A 9,424-nucleotide genomic window follows, 5' to 3' on the forward strand; every position below is an offset into this window, starting at 1 on the left:
TATTATATATATTAAATATATATTATTGTTAGTAATATTTTATACACATTCACACACACACACACACACACACACACACACATAAATCTGCAAAGTATTTCATTCTTGCCATTGTCCTAGTCGAATCTTCTACCTCATGCACACAGCCACCAATAGCAGCAGCCTCAAATCATCTTTTTAAACAGCAATTGTAGGTACAGATTATTATGCAGATCTATCCTTTAAACCATTCAATGTGTAGGGACGCCTGGGTGGCTCAGTCAGTTAAGCATTGGACTTCAGTTCAGGTCATGATCTCCTGGCTCAGGAGTTCAAGCTCTGGGCTGACAGCTCAGAGCCTGGAGCCTGCTAAGAATTCTGTGTGTGTCTCTCTCTCTGCCCCTTCCCAGCTCATGCTCTGTCTCTCTCTCTCCTTCAAAATAAATAAACATTGAAAAAAAAAAACATTCAATGTGTGGCCACTGCCTGGAAAATAAAATTCAAACTTCTTACCCTGGTCTTAAAAGACAGTCACAGTTTAGTTCCATAATACTTTACTCCACATACTATCACACTACCACCACAAGCCTTACACTTGTCAGTTTCAGAACTTTTCTTCATGTTGTCTCCTCCACCTAGATTCTTCTCCTTATCACTTCTACCAATCAATGTCCTATCACTTCAAAATCTAAATGCTACCTTAAACACTTTGCATTTAGGCGAATTATCTCTGAGCTCACTTACAATAATCATTACTCTTTGAATTCTATAAATTTTATTCACTTTATCAGAATAGTTCTTTTTGTAATGTCTTTCCATAGGATACATTGTCTCTTAAAGAGGACTATACTCTTTTATCAGTTTTTGTGTCCCTATATTTTCTTTATATTACTTTGCTAGTAAGTAACCACAAATATGTGTTGAATTGAATTCTCTTTTTACCACTTAAGAAACAAAAGTGGAGACCGTTAAAAAGTCTTGCAGAAGATTAGACTGGGCATTATTGGGTGATTCTAAGAATAGAAACTGGGCTCACCCATGACTGCAGTCTGGTGATCTTCCCATTAGAGAATATTCATCCCCAGGTAACCTAATTTTTTTTGACAGCAGACAATGCTGTAGTACAAAAATAATTACTTAAAGGCACAGTAATATTTAGAAACTAATTTATTAGGATAATGCATTTAACTTTAGTTTTTATTTAGATTTTTATAAATTGAACAAGAAAGTAAAAGATAAATATTGCTAGTTTAAAATTCAAGTTTATTACGTAGTATCAGCTTTAATTATATAATCTTCTTGGAGTATAAATTTGGACAAACCATGAGGTTTTAGAGACACAAAAATAAGTCTGGAATGTATATCATGTTTATATGCAATTTCTGCTTGAGACTGTATATCACACCAAGAGGTTTTCCTATAGTGTTTTATTTGAAATTATATTTATATTTCAATGATTAAGTATTCATATTCATGTTGTTATACTTTTGCTAAAATAAGAAAAGATATAACCATACATACATAAATCCTTTAATTCTTAAATCTATTGATGAGAATGGCTACTTCTATGAGGCTGCCTAGGAACGAATAAGAACCAAATATAGATGATTAATCCAAGTTCCACCTCTACAGTTACGTGTCAGTAAGCAAGTAGATAAACCTTTCTGTGTCTCGTCTCTTTAATAAGGATTAAAATGCTTACTTGGTGGAAGGTCATAAGGATTATTTAGTGTGTATAAAGTACTTTAAATGAGAAAAGCTTTTTCTGACTGCATATATGTATAAAGGTATACATTATTCTATTCCTAAGAAATTTGTCATTCTATCATATTGTACTAGATATTAAAAAGCCCTTAAAATACAACATATATGAAGAACAACGATTAATGGATAAATCTCAAGCAAACTTTCAACTTATCGTAATCATGAAGCCAGTAGTCACTCCCAAAAATCTTTCCAGACTCCATATATTTCAGTCATGTTGGCTGATTTATTTTGGACCACATTTTGAGGCTATTCAAGTTAAGAATTCTAGGGTGTAAATCACCTAATGTATCTTTATAGACCAAGGAGCCATTCAACAATATAGTGGAAGATGGCAAGCATAATTTCATTTGAAAGGAAAAAAAACCCTGTAACTTCAGCTTATTAGTTTTACAAAAATTTACCTTTGTTTGCCAACATATTTAATGTGTATTTTTTAAAAGATCACTGAAAACAATTATTTCAGGGATCATAACCTTGTCATCTAAGGTCCCCGCTCTAGTAAACTGGCTTGGTCTAGGTATAAAATTTTGATTATCTAGAGAAATGAATATTCTGCACAGAAGTTTCAGGCTTTCAATACTGGAGTAAAGCAGGCATGTTCTTTACCAGCTTAGAGCAGATTTATTAACTTTTGTGGTCTTGGTAGCAGGAAATAGAATTAAAATTCAACTCTGTTATATAAAGAAACTTAAACAAAACTTGTGATTTAACACTCAACTTGTTCGGGTAAAAGGGATTGGTGAGAAATGCCCAAGCCAAGAATTTTTTTCTCTAAAAGCACATCTGGGTCAGTTCCATCCAACATAAGGGCAAACAAATATACCAAGCCTCAAAGTTCAGCACTGCAGAGAAAGTGTGCAAAGCACTTCCCCTAGAATTTTTTTTTTTTAAAAACAGAGGTTACCAGTCTACCATCAGATCCATTGAAAAATCACAATGCTTTCTCAAGGACACATATAATTTTCTACAGCATAACTTACTCTAAAAGGCTTCAGGGTAAGGTGTTTCCAAAATGTATTCCTAGGTAAATAAATAATTTGACCCATGTAGAGATGTTGGAAGGAAGCAAATTAAATAGCAGAGCTAAAAATGTTGTTGTTTTAATTTTATAGTCAGTCTCTGACTATTGTTTCTGACAGTAGTTAGATGGTAGGGCCATTTTTCTCTTGAGAGTTCTTAGAGTCTAACAATTATACCATATTATCAACACTGGAGAAAACATCTTTTGAGTACTCTATGGCAAAGAAATATAATTTGCTCAATAGTTTCTGTGAATGAATAATTCTGACAAAAAAACTTTCCACAATAAAATAATACTATTTTAGTCTTACTTGATGAACTGTTTTCTCAATACACTGAAAATCATTATATGTTTTTAGCAATCTCATTTCAAAATTCCTTTGGTGATTTTCACAGAAAAATATGAATACTGAGACATTTTACTTCCTGTAGGGAAATCATCTTTCATCATCTTACATTATAATCCTTACTGAAAGTGATAAGAGGTTGCTTAAGTTTCAAAATGTTATTTTGTCTACATAAGAATTATTTTTCAGATAATACATTTAATTTAGTATGAGGATTACACTAAGAAGGGAACTCTTAAAAGCACTATTATGTAAATAAGCATAGATCCATGGACTCCAGTTTAAATGAAACAAAAATATAATAAAATTTACTAAAATTCAGCAGTTATGGAATAAGTGCTAAAAACTACTGTATTTGTTTATTGGCTTTTCAAAATGTATTAAGTGCCTGCTATATGCCAGATAATTAGCATGGAATAATTTGACTTTGTGTATCTAATATTCAATGAGTAATACAAAGAAGGATATATGTGATGACTTTTACAAAGGAAAAACCCAGCTTGTGTAGAAAGTGATGTGAGGTATACTTTTTCAGCCCTCCTTCAGAATCAATAGCACATTGCATGGAGTCCCAAAATATGATTAAGATAGTAAAGAAAGAACATGATACCTTTGACATCAGCACCGCAGGGCAAGTTTACAGATTAGATAAAATTTAGGCAAAAGATATGCTTTAAAGAACACCAAATAAATCAGTATGAACTTTGTCTTGATTTATAAAATAAAATGTGTTTTTAAATGTCTGAATTATATTTCTCAAAATACAATATAAATGGTAAAAAAAAATTGGGAAAAAACCCAAATGTTAAAATTATTATAATATTCACTTGAATACTATGTGGGCATTATCAATAATGCTATTTAAAATGACATTATAAGGTGCCTGGTGCTCAGTTAAGTAACCAACTCTTGATTTCAACTCAGATCAGGATCTCACAGTTCATGAGTTCAAGCCCCCGTCAGGCTCTGTGCTGGGAGCATGGAGTCTGCTTGGGATATTCTCTCTCCCTTTCTCCCCACCCATTCTTGTGCTCTCCCTCTCTCAAAATAAATAAATAAACTTAAAAATGACAATATGGAAAATTATGCACACTATGATGCTTTCAGAAATAACTTATAAACATTACAGTTAACATTATCACTTTCTATGTCATAATAGAAAGATTCCATGTGATCTTAGTGCATTGGAATATTAGGCTCCAAGGTCCATGATAAAAGCAGCGTAACACTTGGTAGAGCTTTTCGCAGCTGATTGTATACTCATTTTCTTGTCGACTTCTCTACCAGTCAAGTAAAAATAATGTGAAATAACCATCTCCAATGATTATATAATAACTATTTCCTAATTTTGAAAAGGAATTTAGAGCTGGCCATTTTCATTTGGATTTATACTATATTTCTCCACCTACTATTTCATTATTAGAGGGAAGGGTCCTCTAGTTCCCCATCAGTTTAGAAACTTTTATATGAAAGTCAAACTTTATTTTGCAGTCTTTTGATATTATCCATTATTTTCAAAAAAAGAAACAGTAATACTCAATTGAAATAAAAGTTAACCTCACTGCTTCATATATATTGGCAAGAGCTTTAGGAAATAATTATTTCTTATCAGGCAATAATAATTGCTATAATTATTGGTTAGTGATTTAATTTCTATTTCTAAGTAAACTAAGGCATGCTTCAACAGTGTGAAATAGTTTAGAATATTTAGTTACTAAACATTTTTCCTAAATTGAACATTTGTTTCCAGATGATCGCATAAGTAAATAAATCTATTTTAATTTTATTCTATGAAATCTAAATAGATTGAATGTTGCTCTAGAAAAATGAGGATAAAACCCAGTGCATGACTGGTATTTTTACCATCCAAGTATCTAAAATAATGGCATTCTTTAGTATCCCTACCTCTATTGATGAGTGAGTTCATCAATACGTTCAATGAGCTCATCGATATGTTCAATGAGTGAACATCATTGATGTTTTGTTGTTGTTGCTGTTGTTATGTTTTTAAATAATATTTTAACTTACTGATTTGTATATAATGGAATAAAATATATTTTGACTTGGCAACAGTAAGCAAACATTTGGAATTTAGAATTTACGCTTTTAAATTATTCTTTAAAATTTTCCTAAAACAACTGTATATGAAAACTAATGGTCTTTCTATATTCACAAAGTCATTACTTCGTTAGCTATGTTACACTATAGAAAAATTTGATTTGTTAGAAATATGTATTTTACTATTTGTGATTCTTCAAAGGGTACTTTTTATTGTTCATATGCTTGTGAATAGAAAAATTATGTTTCAATATTTTTTACCATAGAATCTAGGGATTCTCATATATTATGCTTTTTATCTCATTACAGAATAATTGAATTTCTATGCTGTATACAATTTTTACAATGTACTTTTTAATAAGTAATCCACAGTTTAATATATGACATGTCATACTGAATTAAATGCTTAAAAATTACAACACATTGGGTAAGGGAAATTTTAAATCTTTGTTTTCTAAAGATGAGTACATTCCATTTACATTACTTTGTAACATAATTAAGGAGATACAAAGGCAGCTTCAATGTAAAGGAGTGCAGTTTCACTAAGAGTTATCAGGCACTAATTTTAATGCCAGCTCTATAAATGACATTATGAACTTGGACCTATATTTCAAACTTCCTGTGCCTTAAAGAACTATATCTCGGTCAAGTGAATCTACTTTACAAGACAGCTGGGAAGGAAAAATAAGAGTGCCATTACAGAAAGATACTAGACAAATTTAAGATACAATCTATCAGAACTTATATCAAAATGCCCCAAGATAGTTAAAATAAATCCATTGAGAATATTACATTTTCTGAGAACTATAATTACTGGTTAGTAATTTAATTTTCCTAAGAGGCAAATACTGTATCACTAACTTTCTGAGAAAAATAGTAACCAGTTTGAAATGAGACTCAGACATTTTTACAGACTGTTGGTTATGATTTTAAACATGTAACTTAGTTGGTATGAATTCCATATCTTAGAGGATAATATTTATCAAAGAATCATCACTACCAAAGAATCATCACTATCAAAGAATTATTCACAACCTAAGTCACCAAAGCAGAAAAATTCTTAAATATTTAGAATTTTTCACTATTAGAAGTATATATCACTATGAAGACACACATCTTAAAATTATATGCCCTTAAGCATATATTATATTAACATGTAAAAAAGCATTTATTTGCTCTTGTAAATTTATTAAGCAAAGCCCAAAGCAATATAGCATTAAGAGTAATTTTATAAATAGCATGGGAATTCCTTTTTAAGGTTATTCTTAAGTTCTTAAAGTTTTCTTAAATCACTAAATTAAATATTTCTAAGATTTTCAAATATATTTAGCTTCATTTAGACAATAAATAACATTTGTGGAAGCAATGTCATCTCTTGGAAGGGATGTAGTATTTTAACATCTGCAGCTTTTTGTGATGTGTTTTGTAGGTATACAAAGATAAATAAAATTTAAGAGCTCTGATTATATGAACTGGAAATAAATTTATGAAAGTGGTAAATCAGCTTATTACAGTCCCCAGTTAGTAAATCTGATACAAAAAATACTTTAATATCCCTTATGTTCTGGGTCTCTTTATTATGTAACTATTGACTTTTGGATTTAGGGGAACTTTTCGACATTTCCCATTCTGTGCAATGTCAAGAATAATATATGAAAAAATATAGTTCAGTATATAAGACATTCTTAACTGTTTCTATACAGTATATTTTGATGAAAATGATCCTGTGTGTTCTTTCCAAGTTTAAAAGCAAGGTTATCATTTAAAAATGGAAATAAATACTTCATGCCAAATGTACTATTCCACAAGAATAATAATGTATAAATATCACCATGTTTAAACATGTGAAAGGCAAATCCCCAAGTAAGGACACATCCTAAGGTGTTTACTCATTTGGGGCAGATTCTCATTCTAAAATAAATAATAAAGCAATTGCAGAGATTTGCCTATACAAATCAAGACATGCCTGATTTAATTCTGAACAACTCTCAAGAGATGTATTCCCACAGCATTCTCTATCAGGAAATGCAGGAAACTTTAAATACTGGAATTCTGTGAGGCCAGGCATCCCTCTAATGGACTGTTGTTTAAGTATTTAGGGTTTTGAAGATAAGATCTGTGCCCACAAATTGATTGGGGACAAGAGTCAGAATCACAAATGGATTCGAACAGAGGCAAAGATTTACCCAAACATCTTTCAACATTTCTTATATCTCCTTTCTCCTTGAGGGAAAAATTATGAATTATATTTGATACCATCTGTCATGTCATCTCTTTGAAATCTTTGGAAAAGGCAATACCAGAAAGTACTAAACATTTTATAATACTTGTCAATATCTACCAGTTTTCTATTAATTTCTATTCATATCCAGCTCACTTTTGCATAGCTACCTCAAGATTTCAACTGAAAAGTATATATGATAAGCCAAGAAGACAAAGAAACCAAGGACAGAATGAATCTTGTATCTATTCATTCACAGAAGCAGTTGCTTCTAGTATAATACATGTGCAGTTACCAGTATCAACTTTTAAGTACTGAAACTGAAGCCAAAGTTTTTAACAACATACAAAAATGATTTCTAAGCTGTAATGTGAATACAGATTGCCGTAAAATATAAATGAAATCATTAAAAGTGAAGAAGCAAATAAGGATTTTTATAGTCTTTATGTTTTAACACATTGAAGTTCTCATTCTGGGGGGAAAGGAATATGTGGATACGTTACATATTTATTTTTATATGTTAAATACATGGCTTTACAGTATGAGGGGTAAAGTCCTAAGGGTCTACTTTGTCTCTCCAAATAAGTTACAAATTCTACATCATTCAGTCTGTCCACAGTCTGACAAGCACTGACATATTAATTTATTGTTAGTATAGCTAAGAGGCACTACTCAGTGTGCACTGAACCTTTCCCCTTCCACACTTCAGTTCATATGGTTACTGATGTCTCAGATGCTTTTCATGCCCTTCCCAGCCATCTCTACAAACTTTTTACTGGACTTTTAAGATATTATCTCAAATGTCATCTGACAAATACTTATTTACTCGGCTATGGATCCCAACAAGTAAACTGCTTGTAATATATTCAATCTGCAAAGAATTTCAAAGACTTCTACAGTTTTTCCAATACAGCCTAGAGATTTGTAAAATACCAAAAAAATGTAATAATGTATTATTAGTTTTTGCTAATGATATGATCACACTAATTAAAAATTTCATAATGTTATAATTGAATATGATATGCAATAACATGACTATGTAGCATAGAGAATGACAATTGATTCACCATTATATATAACTATTGGAAATTTACATGTGGAGTTTGAGACTGAGGTTACTTGAATTTCTATTTGTCTAGCAGAAAGGTAATAATTAAATTATATATTTCTTTCAAGTGTCCTATATATTTTTTCTTTAAAATATTTCTATCTCCATTCACATAATTCATACTGTTATTTAATGCTACGCTGCCTTGATTTACACTTACAAATATATTGGTGGCAAGGAAGACAAATACTTGACAACTTCCTAGAAAATATTTTTGTCTTATAATTAAATTCTATATACAAAAGCTGAAATTCCAAGATTAAATTCCAGTAGGACTATAATATATAAACTGCAAAGGTATTACTATTTAAAAATACTACATTAATAAATAATGTATGAATCTAATTGGAGTTCTGAGTGTTGTGTGTCCAAATTTTTTTCATAAGCCCTAGAAATACAAACCTCAACCACAATGTTTTTTAATGGCACATATCAACCAAATTCCATTAGACTTTGAAACCTCAAAATTATGGTCTTTGTAGGTGAGCCTAGTAACCCAAGAATGCTTATATTAAAAGATAAAATTAGCCAGAATATTTAGAAGTTTAAAACTAAACAAAAGTACCTAAGTTTTTTGACATGTTTTTATATATAAACAAGTCATTACCTGTTTGATTAAAAACACTCAGTGAGCACTCTATACAAATCTTTGTAATTAGGATATTTGCACATAGCCAAATTCAAGTGTTATAATATACACATTTTTCCATAAAAGTAGTTTTTGATCACATATCCATTCTATTCTTCTCCTCCTCATAATGACACATCTTTTAAGAACTAATCTTTTTTAATGTTTTATATATTTTTGAGAGAGATAGAGAAAGCGTGAGCAGGGGAGGGTCAGAGAGAGAGGGAGACACAGAATCCAAAACAGGGTCCAGGCTCTGAGCTAGATGTCAGCACAGAGCCCCACGGGCAGGCTGG

The sequence above is a fragment of the Crocuta crocuta genome, unplaced genomic scaffold, assembly GCF_008692635.1.
Source record: "Crocuta crocuta isolate KB4526 unplaced genomic scaffold, BGI_CrCroc_1.0 scaffold6, whole genome shotgun sequence".
Taxonomy (NCBI): Eukaryota; Metazoa; Chordata; class Mammalia; order Carnivora; family Hyaenidae; genus Crocuta; species Crocuta crocuta.